Raw genomic sequence first — 23,506 nt, forward strand, 5'->3', positions numbered from 1 at the left:
TATACGAAACACTTAAAGGCCTCACAAAGGCAAGCCACGTGAAGCATGAAATAGCATTTCAGTGAATACGAGGACATTACAACATCTCTGGCAAGACAGCAGCCAATGAAGCAGCACGATAAGCACACCTTAAAGGTGATGTGGTTCCCTCCCAATATCAAAGAATGAATCACGCTGCGTTGTAACGGCAAGGTCTTTCAAAATGTATAGGAATACTTGGTTTGGACAGAATTCTAAGAGCTGTGATTTGTATCCTATGGATTCGTTTGTTGAATTCAAATTTCCGTTGTCATTGGACAGAAGTATGGAAACTCTTATTCGTCGAGTGAGACTCGCAAGTGCGTGCATAAAACATTTCGTATATAGAATTGGACATGCAGAAACCCCCGAATGGCACTGTGGATTTGTAGATGAAGATCTACATCACCCCCTTTTAGATTTCCTACGTCACGACACACCAAGACGCCACGTTAAATCAACTCTGATGACATTAGTTCGAAGACTTTCAGTTTAGAGAAACTTTTTGTCCGTTGGCCAACAACAGCCTTGCAGAAGAACCACTTAAAAGATCTGAATTTTTCTCGTAGACAGCGGCATTGTTGGCAGTTATTAACGCTTTTAATGTTCATTTTATTTCAGTGTCGCTGTATGTATGTATGTATGTGTTTGTGGATTATCTTATGTTAGCTGTTCTGTTCTGTATATATCTGATAATGCATTTACACGATTTATGCACCACCCACTGACTTGACACAGTACTGTTAGTTGACTATTATTTGCGTTTACGTAGTGTATGCGCCACCCGCTGACTAGAGACTATATTGTTGGTGACATCGTTATTTGTGTGTTTGAGACTTTAGTCCTGTGAAGTTATTCTAGATGCATATTGCATCTACCACTTTTATTTTTACGTTATATTGTTACTAAGAACACGTTACTTAGCAACTTCTGGTGCTTGAATGAGAAGGTTGTTTCATATGTAATCTTGAACCCTGCATGTTGTAGGTTGGACCCATTCAAGAGCTAAGGAGTAGGTGGCGCCTAAATGGTGCGTCAACATCTAATTATTAGTTATTTATTTACAGATACTGCAGGCCCTTCTCGGGCCCATGCAGGAGTGGACACTAAGAATACAAACAAGTGAAGGAAATTTGAACTAATTACTTGACATAATTGCAAAGATATAATACATACAAAAGTGAAAAAAAAACATGGCAATATAGTGGACATAGATGACAAATGAATACTCGAACAAGGCAATATTATGAACTCAGAGTGTACACCACTTGGACTCGAATTTCAACAAAAGTTGATATTACTAATACATTGAACAAATGATTCCAACGAGGCGGAGTTCTCTGCCTCCTCAGATAATGTATTCCAATAATAAATTGCGCGAGGAAATAAAGAGTACTTGTGAGCATTGATGTGGCTGACTGGCTGTCTAATAGTTTTACAGTGGTGCGTTCTCTCTGATCGTTTGAAACGATCCTGAAGATATCGTTCCCGTGATAGCTTAAAGTTCTCGTGATAAAGTTGGTAAATAAATGTTAATCTAGATATTATCCTGCGCTGCTCAAATTTTTCTAGGCTGGCCCTGTTACGTAAGTTGCTGACACTAGAGTGACGGGAGTAAACAGAATAACCAAAACGCAAACCTAGATTCTGTACTCTTTCAATTTTGTTAATCAAGTATTGTTGGCAAGGGCTCCAAATAACCGATGCATACTCCAATTTTGGTCGTATTAGCGCTTTGTATGCATTTACTTTTACTGCAGGAGGGGTCTTACGCAGTTTCATTTTCAAAAACGACAATTCCTGTAGTGCACCCCGACAGACATCTTGAACATGCGGTTCCCAATTGAAATTATTGGTAAGTGTGATGCCAAAATATTTAAGTTCGTCATTTCTTGTTATGGTAACGTTACCTAAAGAGTAAGTAAAATCAAGGGGCTTATTTTTGTTGCTAAACGTAATGGAAGCTGTTTTGGAAGTGTTTATTCTTAAGCCCCACCTTGCGCACCATGCATCAACAGAGTGTAAAGAATTGTTCAATTTAATTTGGTCATTCAGTTATTTATGGCTGTATATACAACACAGTCGTCTGCAAATAGTCTAATCTGGATTGGTGGTGATATACCAAGAAAAGGAGAGGCCCGAGGACCGAGCCCTGCGGAACACCCGAGTACACATCCAAATCTTCGGAGACACTCCCATTTATGGCAACACACTGCTTTCTATCTCCTAAGTTACATTCAATCCATGCCACTACTTTCTGTTCAATGCCAATTGCCTTTAGTTTTGTTAATAAATCTTTATGAGGAACAACATCAAACGCCTTTGAAAAATAAAAAAATAGCGTCTGTTTGGCCTTTTATATTGAGTGTACCAATTAATTCATCAGTTATTTCAGCAAGTTAGTTTACGCTTGATAAACCAGATTTAAAACCATGCTGTTGCGGATAAAGCAATTTATTATTTTCTAATAATGGCCTTAAGGATAATGTGTTCGACCGTTTTACAAAAGGTATCATATCAACATTATATTATATATAATGTTGATATATAATGTTGTTATAATGTGATATATAATGTTGTTATACAACATTATATCATATCATTAAAAAATGAGCTCGTGCAGCTGAGCACAAGAAGCAACTGCGTACCGAGGATCCGGCAGCCTACCAAGCAGTCGTTTATTGAATCATCGGGATTGACCCAGTGATAGACACCGGGGTGAGACGTTTCAGCTTCTCTGGTTAACGCTCTGTACGGAGTGCTTGGGTGGTGATTTGATTCATACAATATCTGACCGAAGGTTTGACAAAAATGTCTGGATAAACGTTTATAATGCATGAAGCACCTCTAATACAGCGAACTATTCGCACTAAGCACGATTACCTTAAAGTTACTTTTATCCAAGTGCACAAAAATGCAGAAAGCTATTCTGGTGAGTGAATATTGTCACGTAGTGGTGACGTTGAATGACACAGTAGCAATACTGTAAACGACAAAAATAACTTTTATTGGGCGAACCTGTGCCCACAAAACAGGCTACACTTGTGGGATGTCGTGTCTGCCGAAGGACGAATCCCAACATAAAAACCTAACGCTTCTTTATTCGACTAACGATGGCAGCGGACGGGCATACCAGGCAGCCTGTTTTTATAGCCGCGGTCGGTGACGCATACCTCGGGTGACGTGGTGGTGGCGCTATGTTTTATCGACCATGCAGTCCAGCGTGCAGCTGTGTTATGCTGGGCCAGATGATAAGAAGACGGAGGGTGCGCAGAAATATGCGCGGAGTGTGTCGCCACACACTTATAGCACAACGATAGCGGCGAACACGGTCGGCAATCGTGGAAAATCTGATCAGCGGGTCGAGCGCGTCGGCTTTTATACAGCAGTCGTCGAAAGTTCCAGACTAATCGCTTGGACCCGCGTGTCTTCCACAAAGTTCTACACCATTGGCGTCATGCGATGAAATCAGATAACATAAGGTTCGGCAACAACAGACAGCGGATAGAAGCATCGATAACTTTCCAGAAACTTCGGATACATACAGGCGCGTCCCACGCTGTGCGATTACATTTGTTAAGCGGCGAAATGTGGTTGCCCGGTAAAGATAAGTACACGTGTCAATACCTCCCTCTTATACAGCATCGACCCGATGCAGAGTAAGAAACGAAAGTAATAAAGAAGCACTCGGAGCAAAGAAAATAACATAAGGAAAGTTTGTCAACGTCCGAAAAAGGGTTTAAGACGCACCACGTGGATAACTTCAGATTGTGCGCGGCGCCGCTGTGAATGCGAAATGCCGTCTGGCACGACATCATAGTCCAGTGCGCCAATACGTCGAATGACCTTGTAGGGTCCGAAATAGCATCGAAGTAGTTTCTCACTGAGTCCTCGTCGGCGTATCGGGGTCCAAACCCAAACACGGTCACCGAGCTGGTACTCGACGAAGCGTCGTCGGAGGTTGTAGTGTCGGCTGTCGGTATGCTGCTGGTTCTTGATCCGTAGGCGGGCGAGCTGTCGGGCTTCTTCGGCGCGCTGGAGATAGCTAGCGACGTCAACATTCTCTTCGTCAGTGACGTGCGGCAGTATGGCGTCGAGCGTCGTCGTCGGGTTCCTGCCGTAAACCAGCTTGAACGGCGTGATCTGTTTTGTTTCTTGCACCGCCATGTTGTAAGCGAAGGTTACGTATGGCAGGACCGCGTCCCACGTCTTGTGCTCGAGACCTACGTACATTGCTAGCATGTCGGCGAGGGTCTTGTTCAGGCGCTCCGTTAGACCATTCGTCTGCGGGTGGCAGGCCGTTGTCCTCCTGTGGCTTGTCTGGCTGTATTGCAGAATGACTTGGGTGAGCTCTGCTGTAAAAGCCGTTCCTCTGTCGGTGATGAGGACTTCTGGAGCACCATGTCGCAGCAGGATGTTCTCGACGAAAAATTTCGCCACTTCGGCTGCGCTGCCTTTCGGTAGAGCTTTAGTTTCAGCGAAGCGGATGAGCTAGTCCGTCGCCAGGACGATTCACTTATTTCCGGAAGCTGATGTCGGAAACGGTCCCAACAAGTCCATCCCGATCTGCTGAAAAGGTCGGTAAGGAGGCTTGATTGGCTGTAGTAATCCCGCTAGCCTTGTCGGTGGTGTCTTGCGCCGCTGACAGTCGCGGCATGTCTTAACGTAACGGGCGACATCGGCGGTTAGGCGTGGCCAGTAATACCTTTCTTGCATCCTCGATAGCGTCCAGGAGATACCGAGGTGCCCAGCTGTCGGATCCTCATGTAGGGCGTGCAGTACTTCAGGACGCAGCGCCGACGGAACAACAAGAAGTTAGTTGGCGCGGACTGGTGAGATGTTCTTCACGAGTAGGCTGTTGTGAAGCGTGAACGAAGACAGTCTGCGCTTAAATGCCCGAGGGACAACGTTGGTGTGCCCTTCCAAATACCCAAAGAGGCCTTTTAGCTCCGGGTCTGCTCGTTGCTGTTCAGCGAAGTCTTCCGCCCTTATTTTTCAAGGAAGGCGTCGTCAGCCTCGTCATCTTGCGGCGGCGGGTCAATGGGGGCGCGTGATAGGCAATCGGCATCTGAGTGTTTTCGTCCGGACTTGTAGGTTACAGTGATGTCGTATTCTTGTAGCCTGAGGCTCCACCGCACCAGGCGTCTTGAAGGGTCCTTTAAGTTAGCTAGCCAACACAACGCGTGATGGTCGCTGACGACTTTGAATGGCCTGCCATATATGTAAGGGCGGAATTTTGCTGTTGCCCAAATGATGGCGAGGCATTCCTTTTCAGTCGTAGAATAATTGCCTTCCGCTTTTGACAGCGACCGGCTAGCATAAGATGTGACCCGTTCATGGCTGTCTTTCTTCTGGACTAGGACGGCACCGAGACCTAGGCCACTGGCGTCAGTGTGGACTTCGGTATCGGCGTCTTCGTGGAAATGTGCAAGTACCGGCGGCGACTGCATGCGTCGTTTTAGTTCTTGAAATGCGTCGGCCTGCGGCGCTTGTCACTTGAACTCGACATCAGATTTGGTTAGATGCGTTAGCGGCTCAGCGATGCGTGAAAAGTCCTTGACAAAGCGCCTGTAGTAGGCACACATGCCAAGGAATCTACGCACTGCCTTCTTGTCGGTGGGCTGCGGGAACTTTGCGATGGCAGCTGTTTTCTGCGGGTCGGGGCTTACTCCGGATTTCTAGGAACAGAAGCTCGTCGTAAGCGAAGCGGCATTTTTCTGCCTTCAGAGTGAGCCCTGATGATTTGATGGCCTCTAATACTGTCGCAAGCCGCCTAAGGTGGTCGTCGAAATTTTCGGCGAAGACAACGACGTCATCCAAGTAAACAAGACAAGTCTCTTCAATCCTGCTAACACCGTGTCCATGACGCGCTGAAACGTTGCAGGCGCCGAGCACAGTCCGAATGGCATGACCTTGAACTCGTACAGGCCGTCTGGCGTGATGAAGGCAGTCTTTTCGCGATCCCTCTCGTCGACTTCTATTTGCCAGTAGCCAGACTTGAGATCCATCGACGAGCTGTATTTAGCGTTGCAGAGCCAATCCAATGCATCGTCTATCCGCGGAAGGGGGTATACGTCCTTCTTCGTGATCTTGTTCAGTCGACGATAATCGACGCAGAAACGTAGGGTTCCGTCCGTTTTCTTCACCAGGACAAAAGGAGACGCCCACGGGCTTTTCGACGGCTGGATGATGTCGCGCAGCATTTCGTCGACTTGTTGCCTAATAGCTTCACGTTCTCGCGTCGAAACTCGGTAAGGGCTCTGGCGGAGTGGTCGAGTGCACTCTTCGGCTATGATGCGATGCTTTGCAACTGGTGTTTGTCGAATCCTCGATGACGTCGAAAAGCAGCCTTTGTATCGTCGGAGAAGTCTTCTGAGCTGTTCCTGCTTGCTCATGGGGAGACTTGGATTTACGTTGAAGTCTGGTTCGGGGACTATGGTTGGCGGGGTAGATGCGGCAGAATCTGAGAGGACAAAGGCATTGCTCGTTTCCAGAATTTCCTCGATGTACGCGGTTGTCGTGCCCTTGTTGATGTGCTTGAACTCTTGGCTGAAGTTGGTTAGTATCACTTTCGTGTTTCCTCCGTGGAGTCGAGTGATCCCTCTTGTTTGAAGTAGTAGCTTAGCGCAAATAAAACCACGGACACAAGGAAGACAGGCAAAGACAAGGATGATCGCTTGTCCTTGTCTGTCTTCATTGTGTCCGTGGTTTTATTTGCGTTAAGCTACTACATCAAACATGGACGACCAACTAGCCCAACAGTCAACTCTTCTAGAATTCCTCTTGAGACGCAAATTTCACGGTCGAGTAGTAGATGCTGGTCGCCCTCGATGACGCCCTGTGTATCAGCGGGTGTTTCGGTGCCGACGGAAATAACAATGCTGGAGCGCGGCGGGATGCCCACTTGATCTTTGAGCTCACTCAAGGTGTGGTGACCACGAAAGCTCTGCGATGGTATCGCTTGATCTTGCGAGAGCGTTATCGATTTCGACTTCAGGTCGATGATTCCGCCATGCTGGTTCAGGAAGTCCATGCCAAGAATGACGTCTCGTGAACGCTGTTGGAGGATAACGAAGGTGGAAGAGTAATTCTGGTCATGAACGGTAATTCTTGCCGTGCAGATTGCAGTCGGCGTAATGAGGTGTCCTCCAGCTGTCCGAATTCGGGGGCCCTCCCATGCAGTCTTAACCTTCTTCAACTGGGCGGCTATGTGTCCACTCATTACAGAGTAATCGGCTCCTGTGTAGACAAGGCAGTGACTGCGTGGCCACCGAGAAGCAAGTCGAGGTCGGTGGTTCTTTGTCTGGCATTGCAGCTGGGTCTTGGCGTCAGAACACGGCGGCGTCGTGTTGAACTAAAGCTGGAACGTCGCGTCGTCAAGTCGTCTTTCGTCGGTGTAGTCTTGGCTTCCTGACTTCGTCGGGACGGCGGCGTGTCGTCATTAGGTCATCGAGATGGTTTCTTCGTCGTCTTCGTCGGTGGCGGAGGATCTTCGTCAGTTCGAAGAACAGCAACCGCACCTCCATTGGTTGCTGCTTTTAGTTTTCCGGATATGGGCTTGCAGAGCGGCCCCGGGCTGGGCCGGTGTATGATCGGCGCTGCGGCGACAGGTAGCGGCCTGGTGATGGCGAACGGGACGATCGTCGAGGGCTCTATTGAGTAGCGGCGGGGTAGTCGGCGATGTCACGTGGGCGCTCTCCAAGCTGTGGAAGCGGCGCGTTGACGGCGAACCCTCAGTCCCAAGTCGCGGTATGGGCATCGGCGATACACATGGCCGGCTTCTCCGCAGTGATAGCAGAGCGGGTGGTGGTCGGGGGCTCGCCAAATGTCCGTCTTCCGCGCGTAGGTGTGCTGGGCGACTGGTGGGTGTGCTGGCGGCTGCGGAGGACGACGGAATAACGGCGTTACAGGGCCTTGGCGCGGTCGCGGAGGGGCGCCTTGACGGCGTGCGACAGCGGCGTAGGTCATCGTTCCTGGCTGGGGCTGCGGTAACTGAGGTTGCACCTCAGGAACTCTAAGCGATCGCTGAACGTCATCTTTCACGATGTCGGCGATCGAGGCTACTTGAGGCTGCGACGAAAGCAGGACCTTGCGCAGTTCTTCGCGCACAATGGCCCTGATGTTCTCTTGAAGGTCGTCGGAACCCAGTCCTTGGATGGCGTACTGCGGCGTGAGCCCCTGTCGGTTATATTGCCGGGTGCGCATCTCCAGAGTTTTCTCGATCGTCGATGCTTCTGCAGAAAACTCAGCTACGGTCTTGGGCGGGTTACGAATAAGTCCAGCGAAAAGTTCTTGCTTGACGCTCCGCATCAGGAGGCGGACTTCCTTCTCCTCCGACATTTCCCGGTCGGCGTGCCGGAAAAGACGGGCCATCTCCTCCGTGATGATCGCGATCGTCTCGTTTGGCAGCTGCACTCTGGTTTCTAGTAAAGCTTGGGCTCACCCTTTTCGCACGACGCTTGTAAACGTTTGCAAGAAGCCGCTTCGGAACAGGTCCCACGTCGTTAAGGTGGCTTCTCGTTTCTTGAAGTAGGTCCTGGCGGCGTCTTCCAATGCGAAATAGACGTGCCGGAGCATGTCGTCGCTGTTCCAACTGTTAAACGTAGCGACCCCCTCATACGTCTCCAGCCAGCTTTCTGGGTCCTCAAATGTGGAACCGCGGAACGTCGGTAGCTCCCTGGGCTGTTGCAGAACTATTGGGGCTGCTCCGGCTGCCATTGGGGCTGTCTTTTTGGTCGTCTCTGGAGGAGCTTCTCTGGAGATCTTCTTGGTCGTCTCTGGTAGAATTCCGTGTTCCGGGGACAGCTGCTGTAGCCGGCGGCTTGCTCGATGTTCCGGGACGGCGCTGGTGTTGTCTTTGCGGTCCGGGCTTGGATTACGGCTTGTCGGGGGCGTCCGGTACATGAACGTAAAGCACCTCCACCAGATGTCACGTGGTGGTGATGTTGAATAACACAGTAGCAATACTGTGAACGACAAAAATAACTTTTATTGGGCGAACCTGTGCCCACAAAACAGGCTACACTTATAGCACAACGATAGTGGCGAACACGGTCGGCGATCGTCGAAAATCCGATCGGCGGGTCGAGCACGTCGGCTTTTATACAGCAGTCGTCGAATGTTCCAGACTAATCGCTTGGACCCGCGTGTCTTCCACAAAGTTCTACAACATTCGCGTCACGTGATGAAATCAGATAACATAAGGTTCGGTGACAACAGACAGCGGATAGAAGCATCGATAACTTTCCAGAAAATTCGGATACATGGAAGCGCGTTCCGGGCTGTGCGTTAACATTGGTTAGGCGGCGAAACCTGTTCCCCAATAAAGACAAGTACACGTGTCAATATAAAGGGGCAATATTGCATTTCACCCGAACTGCGCAGATATGTCTGCATTCTCACAACCGAGTACTGAGGCGGTTTCGAAGAAATATTGTTATTCTTTTGTTTCCATGGCGAAAAAAATTGTGGAGGTGCTGGGTATCGATCCCAGTACCTATCGCATGCTAAGCGAGCGCTCTACCATCTGAGCTACACCCCCGAGACGATCGCTCGGTAACCGAGATGCTACCCTATTGTGCTCTTCGAGTGAGACTAGGTCGAAGGAAAGCGAAAGACAGAGGTGACGCGAGGGGTGGGGCGGCGACCAGTTGGCGCTAGAGTCTCGCTTCGCATATTAAAGGCACATTCTACCGCTCTGAACACCACTTTTGATTGTGGTGGGGATCAGAACATCGTCTGCCGCATTAACGTAAACGAGCATGCTTGTATTTAATAAACCAGGACCAGACCTAGATTTTTAACCTGGCTCTGAATGTGGGTGCCTAAATAGCATGTGGTGTCGCTTGGCGATACAGCAGTGCCGAACAATCAGTGTCGAGTCACGCAACCAAACACCAGCGCAGGAGAGTTATTTTGTTCGGATATAATAATGTATTTCCTGATGTATTTTCAGTGCTTCTGCTAAGCTCCTTTGCATATGAGAGTAATGTTTCTTTTTTATACCTAGTAGAAGTTACTTCGTCTTGAAGTGGAGATATGCAGGTGATAATAATGGTTTTTACACTAATGACTGTGTGCCAGCACGAACTAATACACCCCTCCGTTTTTAAGCTAATTTCTCAAATGATACCATGTTTATAGCCTAAAATAAACGGGATGTGTAACGACACTGATTCAGGTATGCTTAACTTCTGCTAGTTTGGTGACTGCTAGTAACAAAACGTTGACTCGCCATCACGGCCATGGGGAAGTGGATGTTCCGCGAAGCTGCCTCAAAACCAGCACTACAACTGCGGAAGGGGGTATTCAAGGCTTTTTTGATGGTTTGGATACTTGTTTTCAGCTGGTTCTTTATTGAAACGTATGCTCTTCAGTTGGTTGTATGTGTGGTTTCAATGAATGTATGCACTGTTCGCTTCACTTTACTGGGCCCTTGTAGCCTCTGCGTTACAGGTGTATGAGCCATTGTATTTTTGCTCGCATACGAAGATATCAGCAGTTGCGTTTTGTCTTTCTTACGGGGCTATGAGCCTTTGTTGTTGATGATAGCTGCTTCTTTTGAGCTTTTGTTGAAGCGTACTCTGTTCTGTACATTGTATCTGCGATTCCAATGAGTGTATGTACTGTTCCTTTCACATTACTGAGTGCTTGCAGCCTCTGCATTACGAGGGGGATGAGCCATTGCAGTTCTTGCTTGCTTTGGGAGGCATGAGCCATTGCTCATGTTCATAATTTTTGCTCACGTACGGACAAGATAAACCACCGAAAGGCTAGCAGCTTCGCTGTAGTAAAACGGGACTATTTTCTAGTTAAACTCGATTGCACCGAATCCTAAAAAAAAACTGGCATCCTTCAAGCAGCACTGCAGTTTCCTTTCATGTTGGTCGACTTTAAATACAGAAATACAGGGCCAGAATAGTTTCATTTTGAAACCGCTTTGTCTAAGAGTTTGTGCGCTTGAAGGATAGGACAACATTAGAGCGTTGAAGAAACCCAAGTGAGTATTAAAACAGTTGTAATATTATCGCTGAGAGATGGCATACCGTCCTCCATAGCGTGGCACCCGAACTCCAGGAGTGGGTCATCCAGTGCGCCAGGGCTATTGCCGAGGATCTCGGAAGATTTTGCTCGGGCGATGGACCCCTGGCTGCTTAACCCCGGGCGCCAACAGCAATAACTGTTGGACAAATAAAATTTATTCCTATCCTAGCCTATCTTATCGCGTAGTAGTGACGGTAAATAATACAGCGGCAAATCTGTGAATGATGAAACTAACTTTTATTGGGCGAACTTGTGTCCACAAAAGTAAGTTACCCTCAAAACACATCGATAACGGCGAACACGGTTGACGATCGCCGAAATCTGACCTGCCAGTCCAGCGCGTCGACTTTTATGCATGATTCATCGAAGGTTCCAGCATGTTCCAGAGTAATTCCTGGTACTCGCGGGTCTTCCAGAAAGTTCTACACCATTCGCGTCGAACATGCGATCGGATTACACAAGCTTCGATGACAATATGCAGCAGATAGAACCATCTGTAACATTCGAGCAACTTCCGATACATGACGGCGCGTCCTGTGCTGAAAGATAACACTTGTTAGATGGTGAGGAGTGATCACTCGAAAAATATAAACGAGTACACGCGTCAATATAATACTAGAGAAATGACAGGGAACATTTTTGCTGCATTTAATGGTTCGATCTCGAATATGGAGCTGGTCGAGGATCGTACTTGATCAACTCTGTTGTTCTTTAAGCTTGGTTGGGTACCCGTTGAAACCAGGCACAATCACATTTTTGTAACTACCGCGTGTCAGCATGTCTTACATTGCGAACTGTTGAACACCTCACCCCTCCTTATAGCTCACGATATACCTGCAGGGCAGACCGCTGGACTTTGACATACCTACTGCATATAAGAGAGACATGAATTCGGTAAAGGGATGACTCCATGACATTTCCAGGAGACCCAACCGATTTTTTCTATGCTGAGCCTTAGTTCTCTGTTCCAGCTGAAGTGACAAATTTTACGACGTTATCTACATAACATGGTACCCCACGAGCAAAGACATATCGTCAAGAAGCTCAAAAAGAAAACGTTGGTTATTTTGCAATACAGTCGCACGAACTGAAATTGTGAGTTTACTAAAAGTTTCGCAATGCCAAAATAGTACTGCAGTTCTTAAAATAAGGTTACATTCAAAGGCGGACATAAATATCGGCGATGTCACAGGATCCTAATCTGTTTACTTTCACTCGGAGTACATCACGCTTGCTCGCCTTGTTGATCACTTTCCGCGATGGAAAATTATCGTGACGAAAACTTCATAACGACCCAGGAACATGCAATCTTTGTTTAGGCTTCATGCCCGTTCGTTCACGCCAACCACTGCCAATACTTAGTCGCCCTTTAAACCAGGAAACACCGCTTGCGCGTAATTTCGTCAATAAACTCAATCGCCAAAGATATTACGGTTTGTGAGAAAGAAACTGTGTATAAAGTGCGAAACAACAATCAATCGACTAATTTAAACGAAGCCATGAGCCCAATCGGCAGTGCCATTTCCGAGGTAAGTTTTGTTCTCGGCAACCTTAGGATCAATCTATATAGAATGACTAGCGTGTGCACAGTTTAGAAAGACGAAACACTTACTTCCTTTCAAAAAGCGCAGGTTGGTCTAACCGATGGTGCCCAGAAATCAACCGCAGCGCCTGTTGGAAAAGATACCCTATTTTTCTCCGATATACAGGGGACAGGTATGCGGAGCTACTCACTGAAATTACACTCCCAGGTTAAAACATGGACAGATGATGGCTTTCATGGACAAAAGTGTTTTCGTCTTGAAGAAATCCGCTGCGTGCAGCCGTGGCTTCGCTGCGTTGGTCACGCTCATTCAGACGTGCATCTTGCATGTTGGCCTGTGTTTGTGCGGCTCCTCTATTAGAATATACTTGTAGGCGAAGCAAGAGAAGTCCATGGGATGAGTTACAGATAGTTGGGCTGCATGTTTAAGATGTAAAAAGCCCCACTCCATCAAGGCGCGGGCTTCACTGGAACTGGAGGCATAACAGGAAAATATGTTAGCGGTACCGAAGCACGTTATCCCATTATTTCTTCGTTGTTGCACGGAAATCAGTAAGTCTGGAAAGGAAAAATATTTATCCATCAAAGCTAATTCTCCGATTCACACAAATAGTTTGTTCGTTCTAGATAGAATATAGAACATGCTTTTTTATCCGACGCCTGGGTGAAACATTATTATTTGTTTAGAAAAGGTTACTGTAGAAATTCTCGTAAGAGTTGGTTTGAGTGCTCTGGGTGTGTAAGCATTACCGCGTAACACAACCTCTGTTGCAAGAAATACTCCTAATTATTAACAAACAAGACGGATCGAAATCTCAGGAGACTGCTCGTCTTGAGATTGCGGGTTGGGACCATTGCCGGCGGCCATGATTATGATGATTTATTGGCATTCCTTTTCAAGTGGGACGGTGACAAATAGTCACCTAGCCGGCTTGAGTTAATCAGGTATGCTATACATGTTTTCCATTTTCGCATTTTGTATGTGTTTGATTGATCATGATTGTATGTATGTTGTTGATTGTTGTATGTATGATTGAAGACCGAGGTCTTGAAAACAGACTTGACTCTGCCAATTGGACTTTCACAAAATGTGAAGAAGAACCGGACTTTCTCACTCGCGTGCTTTTTAGGGATGAGGGCAGTTTCTCCAGAAACATAAAGTTATTCTTCACAACACGGGCTTCTGGAGCGATAGGAATTTCCGCTGACTGCCACAAACACGACACCACTACCAGTGGTCGTTTAATATGTGGTGCGGTATTGTTGATGGCAACATCGTCGGAGCAATCTTTTTTGAGAATACACTAACGACGCAACGCTACGACAACGACATCCTCGAGGGCCCCGTGAACGACGTCTGTTGCAACGTTCCAATTGCGCACCTTGGGAACATCTGGTTCAACACGATGGTGCCCCTTCGCATAGTAGTTGTCAGTCTAGAGGGTGGCTCGACAAGCTTTTCTCCTAGACAGTGGGTTGGCCGGCACGAACCTGAACCCTGGCCTGCAAGGTCCCCGGACATGACACCGCTGGAATTGTTCTTGCGGGGATACGTGAAAGATCGCGTGTTTAGCCGCGAAACAACCACATCGGAATTCCTAAAGGCAAAAATAAGCAGAGCCTGCCAAGAGATTCCAACGTCGTTGGTCAAAGCTGCAACAGCGCAAGTGTTGGAAATAAGCAAGTACTCTATTGCTTCAGACGGTGACTTGTGGCGCAAGTGCTGTAAGTGTCAGTGGAAAATAGCCGCTCAAAACTGGTGTAAGACGTCCTTGTTTAACGCACCTTTATGATGTCACCGTACTCTTACATAAAAAAATCTTGCGATAAAGATAGCGATAGGTAAGAAACTGCTTTGTTTTGCCTCTTAGGCTGTTTCACATGAAGCGATTGGAGCGAATAACATTATTCTGCCGCGCATGTCGCAGAGCGATTTTCGATGATAGCTTTCACATGCGTTTGCGGCAGCGTGATTTCCGTCGCAGAGATGCGCAAGGTTTCCCCCTGCTCAAGAAGTATCCCTGCCTGCATCGTTAAATAAGAACAACATAGAAGCTAGTCAAATATTCTAATTTTGCTACTATTGTTCGATAATATAGTAAGGACACCATTTTTCACGTTTAAAGCCTTGAGACTTTACGACAGCTAGCAGATGCGGTGAATGAGGCGCTGCACAACACCACAAGTATGAGCGTGCGGTTTGTGCGGCGTCGGTGGGGTGGTTCAGTTCAGTACATTCTAATTACGTTGTTACTATGGAAGCCACAACTTTTTTTCGTGATATGTATTTGCTTTCGCAGAAGAACAAGCTACTATTGAGTGTGCACATATAAGCAGCTGGCACAATTTGTAGCGATGAAGAGGTTGGCGACGTGCCTTGTGTTGAAGCGGCGCCCTTCTCCCGACCTGGATAGCGTGCAGCTTCTCCTTTTAAACGAATTGCGTAAGCGGAAGAAAATGTATATGAAGCGCTGGTGGGTATGCCCTATTACAACATAACTGAAACTGGCGTGCGACATTGCTCAACGCGTGGTAAAACAGGAAAGCGCCGATTTTAAAGGCACTTTGTTTCGTCACATACATTGCCCTTCCCACATCGCGCTGATCGCTACGTCTGAGCGACAGCGCGACCAACTTGTTGGAATCCAGTCACAGAGAACCCACGACGTCGCGGCGGTCACTGAGCGAGGGGATGCGCTGTCTCGCCTACTGAAAATCACGCCATGTGAAACAGCCTTCGTCATCGTCTTCCTCCACAGCTGGCTCCGAAGCCGCTCATCATGCCAGCATTTCCCTGTTGCCCCTTCCGCGGCCAAGGCGCTGACGGCACTGGCCCACTGTCAGTCGGTGCGGTGATTTCGGTCTCACATTCTTTGCATTAATGTGTTTCGAATTGAAAACACCTATACAGCTCCGCTCCAATTTCGCAATATGGAGTATCGCAATCGTCCGACATATTTTTTCCGTTTTTTGCTAAAATTAAAGGTCTCTGTTCCTCTTACTTTATTTCTGATGACCCCTGGTTGCCTATTTACACTTTCAACTAGCGAGTACTTGGTTGCCAAATTTCTCGACCTCTCCTTCCCTTTTTTGTCTGGTAAGTACAGCTGGGGATAGCGTAGACGATAACGGTAACGGTGCGCCCTCTGTATTTTGAATTTCTCATTCTCCGCCTGAGCACCACGCTAAAGATTTCGGCAAAAGGTAATAGCAATGCGTATCCAATGCAACCTTTTTTGTTGTTTAAAGGTCCCTGGAGCCGTTCTTCTCGTGCGCAAGGACACAGAAGGTGTCTCTCAAGGAATGCTTTGGCCCAAAACTTTGTCAGCACACTATTATAAAACACGTACGAGTGGTTAAACATAGTTCCCTTCTCAAGCCGCGGCGTTCTCTGTCAACATTTAGAATGTGTGGACATCGCTATCTCCTGTGTCGTTTGTGCGGTGACGCAAGCTCTTTCCACTGCCGGTTTATTTAAACCGTATATGTTGCCGCCTCTCTCCCACGCAGTTATTATCCTTAAACCTGGCCTAAGTTGCGCGAACAAGCAGTGTTTGCGGCTCGCGCTTCGTGTAGACAAACGACGCAGACCACGCCGCGTATTCGGCGCGTTGCTGCAGCGAATGCCCGGGTGTGCAGTCGACAAAGTGGCTGTTGGCCATGTTATTTTGGTTTGATAATGGTCTGATCAGTTGTAAATATCTAACACGTAGGTTTGCGATTTCTTCTAAGGCTTGCAAGATTTCTTGGCAGCCGTTAGAAGCAAAAATTAACACTGCCACAGCTAGGCTAGAGCTGCAGATAACCTGTTAAGGTGTTCAAATGGGCTCTTTGTAAAGCTTTCTTTACTCTAGAAAGAAAGAAAAAGGAGATAGAAAAACGAAAACCTACACTGACCGCGGGAGGCGAAAGGCAGTGACCATGCCGCTACACTAAAGAATAACTCAACATGACGGCTCTCTGACCGACGTTTTCTCCCTTTGTAAGGCACTCCTCTGCAGTGCTTTCTTTTTCCTCATCTCGACTTGTTAGGACATTTTTCTGCTGTCATTATAATCACATTATACACGACACCTGGCTGTCTGACAAATGCGGAACCTGTGGCTGCCCTTCATGCATCTTTATTTTCTATACTGCGGGTAATCGCTGTGTTGATGAAGGATGTTGGTGTTGGGACATTGACATACAGCCTTCGTGTATTCTGCAGCGTGCTGTCGCTGAAGTTTACTAAGTTTACTTTTTTGACGCATCTGAGGTGCAATACGAACGTAATACAGTGCGGATGCCATTCATGTTAATACCGCCAAAGAAAACATCGCTGCACCTATTTTCACTGAGAATTCCGCCACGTCGATCGGCTCACGTCGGCAGAGCTATAGCAGACGCTCAGTATTCTCAGGCGGAAGTAGGTCATTTGTTTGAAAAAAAAGGTCTACACTTATTGCATTTGTGTACTTATTTTTTAAGGTTACAAAGAGTACGATGTCTATGCAAGGTATTAAAAATTAGTTTAATGAAGTGACATGTTTCTTGCATGGGATCACGCTGCGTGGGTAGCCAGTCGGATCGCTCGGCCGAGTGGAATCGCTTAGTCATGCGACGCTGTAAAAGGAAATTTGCTGGTTTTACGACGAGTCCGCTGGTGATGTGCGACCGAATGCTTTTCTGTAAATAAAGAACGGGCATTTCCGTAGAGCGAAGAGCCTTAAAAGAGAGACCGTAATACAAAATACAAGTGCTTTTGTATCTAGAAAACGGAAGACACTGTATGCTGAATCTGTAGTACAACCGTTAAAGTACAGGTGCTTCTCGTGTTCAGAAAACGGAACGCACTGTATGCTGAATCTGTACTATAACCGTTAAAGTACAGGTGCTTCCCTTACTTCGTCATACAGAGCATATTCATTGTTTGCAGAATTTACTATCCGGGACAAAAATGCCCCAGACGCCCGAGCACCGACAGAATTTAATTGGTGCGTTATATGCTGGGATCGGCCACGTTAACATCTGCGTTCGGAATGTGCACACGTGACCCATGCACTGTTCCCAGCGGTCTTGAACGCCAAAATGCAATTTGGTCGACGCTCGCACTTCCCGGGTACTTTTGTCCACGACAGTACCTATCCTTTAATGCAAATGTCATGAAGGCAGCTCATAGCCAAAGCAACAGGTCACCAATGGGAAAGTTGTCTTGCCAACGCACTAAGGCACTGCGCCCTTTATTATAGGAATGAACGGCATAGCATATATACAAAAAAGTGCACAATTTCAGTCCTCAAGTTCCTTAGATCTCAGAAGCAACTTTATTTTCTTCAATCACTCGTCTTGCACTCTTACCTGGTGAAAGTTATTCTTGACCCCAAACCCCTTGCAAGAATAAACTTGTCACTGTTAGGAGAAACAAATAGGATTCGTGAATTTCCATCCTAAAGAAAGCGGCAAAAAAGGATAATCACAGAACACAGCAAAGCAGTACCTTATGTGTTAGAAAAACGTGTACGTAGAACAACATTCTTGGTTAGTATGATTAGGAAATCGAAAAAGCAATACTATACTAACCTTATTAAGAACGAGAGCGGTAATACGAAAAGGATATAGGAAATCATAAAAGAAGGTACAGGAAAAAGCAAAACACAGAGCATTCATCCTGATAAACCATCGACACAAGTAGCTAATGATTTCAACTATTATTTTGCTAACGTAGGAAGGAATTGAGCTGACCAGATTTTATCCTGTAATCCCGTAGCTTCGCTACCTAGAATAGTTGACGACGGCTCTCACCTAGAAGAAATTACTCGTGATGAACTTATGTCAACGATAAATCAACTGCCTCTAAAGAAAGCGGCTGGTCATGATGGTATATCCACTAGGATTTTAAAAGAGAATGTAGACATTCTCTGCTGTCCCATATGCAATGTATTCAATCTAGCGTTAGCTTCCAGCTCGTATCCAGATATATTAAAAACAGCCAAAGTCGTTCCCATATACAAGTTCGGAGATTCGAACCAACCAGAGAATTATAGGCCAATTTCTGTTCTGAGTGTGATAAACACTGCTTTTGAAAAGCTAATTTCCAAGAGATTGAAGCAATTTCTAAATGAAAACAATGGAATTTGTCCGCAGCAGCATGGTATTGTTCCCTCCAGATCGACATCAACAGCAGTCCTAACACTTTCTCAATTAATAAATTCTGCGCTTCATCATGATATAATTATAGGAATATTTTTGGATATAAAGAAGGCATTTGATACCGTTTCTCACTCCATGCTATTGCAAAAACTTGAAAGTTATGGCGTCACAAAGGACTCCCTAAAATTTTTTCCAGCTATATATCCTAACGGAAACAAATGATAGTAATGGTGAATATTATTCTACATGCAGCACAGTAACCAGCGGAGTCCCACAAGGTTCAGTTCTCGGTCCTGTGTTATTCTCATTGTACATTTATGACCTCCCTAATGCTCTTCAGAACTCAAACGTTCTAATTTATGCAGATGGCACAGCTTTATTATTCACAGGAGACACACTTTCTCCACTGCAAACGCACGTGACGTACGAGTTATCAAGAATTTCCTCATGCTTCTTAGCAAACAAATTAACTTTAAATAGCAATGAGACAAAATCTGTAGCTTTTCGAACGAGGAGAAACAATGTTGACGCCAGTCAAATAAATCTTACGTTAAATAAAAGCCCCATCCAAGAAGTTTAAATATCTGGGCGTCATGTTTGACCGGCATATACAGTGGGAAGCACATATTCATAATGTATGCAAGAAGGTCGCATATGGTTGTTACTCCCTAATTAAAGCAAGCAATATTTCCCTCGCGAAGTACTCAAATCCCTTTACTATGTGTTTTGCCGTAGCCATATTAGTTATTGTTTAGAACCATGGGGCGTGACGTACTTACAAACATGGGTATACACATACTTACAACCTTTACAAAAACTACAAAGAATGGCCTTGAAAATAATTAGCGCTTCAAATTACACCAGTGATACATTTAATTATGTTTTCTAAACACAACATGTGTTATCCGTTAATGCGCTATGTAATCACAAGATTTCAATTTCAGTTAATAATATTTATGCTCTAACTTTACTATTCCTCGAAACGTCTTTTCCTTGCCAACTCACAGTACTAGACATGCTTTAAAAGGTCACCTCAAGTTACCAAATTGTTACGATGTATACGGCGAAAGGTTAATTGAATGCAGTAGTACAAAAATCTAGAATATTTTACTCCTAGAAGTTAAAACCGCACGTAATTTCAAGCAGTGCAGCAAATTCTATTTTCTTGATAACCAGAATCTCTAACGTACCTGAATTAATTATGTAGGAGTAGTTTTAAAGTGTTTTTTCTCTGTATAATTCATGACGTGTTCCGGAATACTGTGCTGTTAAAATCTGCGCCTCACCTGTCATTTATAATTTGGCACTGGACCGCAGACTAGCCTTCCCTTGCTATCGGTCCAGATATATGTGTAACCATGATAATGTGAAGAAAAATAAAGCGCTTGCACTTGCAAAAAATGTGCCAGAAAATATAAACAGAGAAAACTCTATTATATTCTTGATGCCAACAAAATATAACGTAAAGCGCATTCTGAGGCCAAAAACTATCGGGGAAAAATCTTACATTATATTAATGGAAATTTCTAGGCTGCACGAAATGTTTCACATCATCAATTTTCAAGACGCACCAGTGTGAAAAGTTCTATGGACAAAATAAAATACATTTAGTGCAAATGTCCCACAATTATAGTGCGAAATAATGTAATATCTCTGCATTAATGTTACAACAAAAGTTGACAGTATTCAATCAGAGCCCTGTAAATTTTAGCATGCAGAGGCACCACTTCGTTAAACAATAGCGATGTTATTTCTACGTATACAAGTATTACCCATGAATTTCTGCCATTGTCCAAAAGAAATTACCATCAAGGTCTGCCTCATAGAAGATTAGGATTAAAGCATAAATTTAATGTAGTCACCCTAGCAGAAACATCTCATTTGAACTTCACAGTAAGTAGACCTCTGTTGATACCAGCCTCCTACAATGCTGAAACTTGCTGCATGCTTAGCAGAGATATTATGGTGGTATCGCTTAACGCTAAAGCTATTCGGGACTGCGGCATTCTAGAACACATCTACAAATGTTCAATTTCATGTGTAACACCTTCATTGATTTGCTTGCACAACTTACCAAGGGCAACTTAAAGTTACTTCTGGTTCAGCATTTTTGTCTGCTAGACCACAATCGAATGACATCAACATATTAACATAATAACTCAGATAATGCAATTTGGCCTATATATTAACACCTTCGCATACTGCCACAGCTGCACTCAGTCACATGTGGTGTAATATTGAAGGTGTGCTTGTCCACCAGCACTCCAATGTCACTAACAGGGATCAGCTATACAGCTAAGTAGATGGTCGTGACTCAGGTAGTAAAAAGCTGAGAAAAAAAAATCCACTCACTTTCAGAGCAACATTACTGCGATAACTTGAAAGACATAGACTCATTGCAGGCAGCAGACCTCTTCTCAGCTCTAGCAGGACAACAGCAACTAGTCTTTTAGTAAAAGAAAACGATTTATTAGTAATGATAACTTACCTTGTTCCTTCAGAGTATCAATACAACCCGATTTTCATATCTATCTACCCCGCTTTAGTAATACAACTGAATTATTCGTAAAAAACAGTCTATGATGATTGCATTCGCTTCGCTTGCATGTCCAAATTTGTTTTTCAGTTGATGTAAGATTTACAGCTCGCTTACTGACATGACTGCCTTGACTACTCAGACATCATTCGAAGCAAAACGTCTTGCTGCACCGCATGCAGCTGCACTAAGGAAACACACAGCCGAGCAGCCGGAGCGAACTTTTTTTTGGTCACTGCAATAAAAACATGCGTGCAAGCAAGAAAGTAACGATCACAAGTAGTTAGCTATTGCTATTGCCTTGAACGTATTCTAACAGAAGTTCTTGCCGTATCGGATGCGTATGCTCTGAAGCCTGTACAAGCGTCAATAAAGTGTGCAACTGAATGCAGTTTTATTCTATGGTTTTAAGGCAAATCAGCAAGAGGTTAGAAGTGTCACACGAAAAATTGCACTCGCGATCGGGCCGATCGCGCTACCACTGAAATCGATCTGAAAAGATAGGTGACTCTTTTCCGCATTCATGCATCATTTTTGTCCTAAGACGCTGCTTAGTGGCCTTTTGAAACACTATTTCTGTTCGCGAAGCCGGCTTACCACAAACCATTTTATTACCTATATTATGCATACCAAATAAAAATAAAAGGGGCTTACCTCATGAACAAGTTACGACTTTACGTAGACTGTTGAACATCCGTTCAGAGCAGGCTACCGCGTGTCCAAGCGCATACGTGCACCCGAACACAGGGCAACGTCTTCGATGCCGCAGCGTGAAGCGTTCTGTAGACGAAGCGAAACGCATTCAGCCCAAATATCCCGGTGGTATGACGGTACATGACGAGCACGCAAGCGCATACCACACAGTGACATATTCGGAACTATGCCAATTTGAACATGCCTCGACTCAAGCAGCGTAACCATCCATCGCTTGTGTTCTTCGCTCCCGATGCGCCAATGTCTCTTCCTTGGGGCCTTGCTCCACTTTTGAGTACAAATCAAGACATATTTACGGGAACCTGACAATTTTCACTACAGGAAACGGTAAAAGCCGGCTGACTACACATGCGCAGTTTTGTCTACCGCTCCTTAGATCGGAAGCACAGCGCACGCTGCCCCCTGGTGCCGTACTCTGTGAGCATGGACAACAAAGCAGGATTGGTTTTGTTTTCGTATTTGTGCTCTACTTGGTGGAACGGTAAAATAATTGCTTGACAAATAATTCAATTCTAAAAGAGGAGAACGCTCTCTTTCTCAAAGGTAGTGCATTTTATACAAGAAGAGATAGAGAACGCAAGAAGAAGGCAGGGGCATCAACCAGACCATTTGCTACTGTATAACAAACTCCAGTGTTGCAATGCAGTGCAAAACAGTGCGCTAGTTCAGTACAGTGCTAGTTTGGGCTGGTTGGTGCATGTAATGAACGGGTAAATAATTAGTTGTGTCATAACATATGCCCATGAATAAAGCATATAAAAGAAATGGTGTTGCATGCTGGGTCAAAAAGATATAAAGCTTGAATCGTTATGCCAGCTCGGCGCTGGGCATTCTTTCTTTCCTTTTTCTTTTTTTCTTTGTGACAGCACACACAGTATTAGCGCAGTACTAGGTCCTTTATCTTCAGCCACCTTTCCGTATTTTGCACACATGTCGGTGCATGTTCGCGTTCTTTATTCTGCCGTCCGAGAACGTGTGCGCTGAGCGGTCTTGTTTCAAGATGAAGCGCCAAATGCTTGCGATTACATCTTACCGCAAGAATTGACAACACATGAACAGCGAATATTATGCGCAATCATTTTGTGTGTCAATGAACGGAGAGTTATTCACAGAGACGAGACAATGTGGAAATAATATGCAAATGAGTTACACCAACTGAATTACACTTCAGAAAATCAGTTTATCTCTTGGGTTAATTGCTTCCCGCCTTTGAAAGTTTTATCCGGCTATTGTACTTGGACCAGCAGGCCGCCAGTTCCCTTCGAGACCATTTGTTGCTAAATGTAAACGCAGTTTCGGTCATTATGCCGCTTCCTGCGTTATACTGGTTTATAGCGCGAACAATTTTTGACTTAGAGTGCCATGTCATTCCCGGTGCACCAGCATCTGATGGTCGCAAATTTGTTTACATTGGAACGTATGCCCACGGCTCTTCATTCACTTAAACATATATGCGTGTGTATGCAATGTTCTCAAATTAAGCACTTTGTAGTTAATAATACAGCATGTAATTGTGCATATGA

At 45.4% G+C, this 23,506-nt stretch overlaps 1 non-coding gene across 1 annotated transcript; it reads right to left on the bottom strand.

Annotated features, from left to right (window-relative positions):
• Window positions 1–9,486: 9,486 nt before the first annotated feature.
• Window positions 9,487–9,559, bottom strand: TRNAA-AGC (transfer RNA alanine (anticodon AGC)). The gene has a single exon. It is a non-coding gene; the product is annotated as a tRNA-Ala (tRNA).
• Between the last annotated feature and the right edge of the window lie 13,947 nt (window positions 9,560–23,506).

Source organism: Dermacentor albipictus, chromosome 5 (assembly GCF_038994185.2).
Source record: "Dermacentor albipictus isolate Rhodes 1998 colony chromosome 5, USDA_Dalb.pri_finalv2, whole genome shotgun sequence".
Classification (NCBI taxonomy): Eukaryota; Metazoa; Arthropoda; class Arachnida; order Ixodida; family Ixodidae; genus Dermacentor; species Dermacentor albipictus.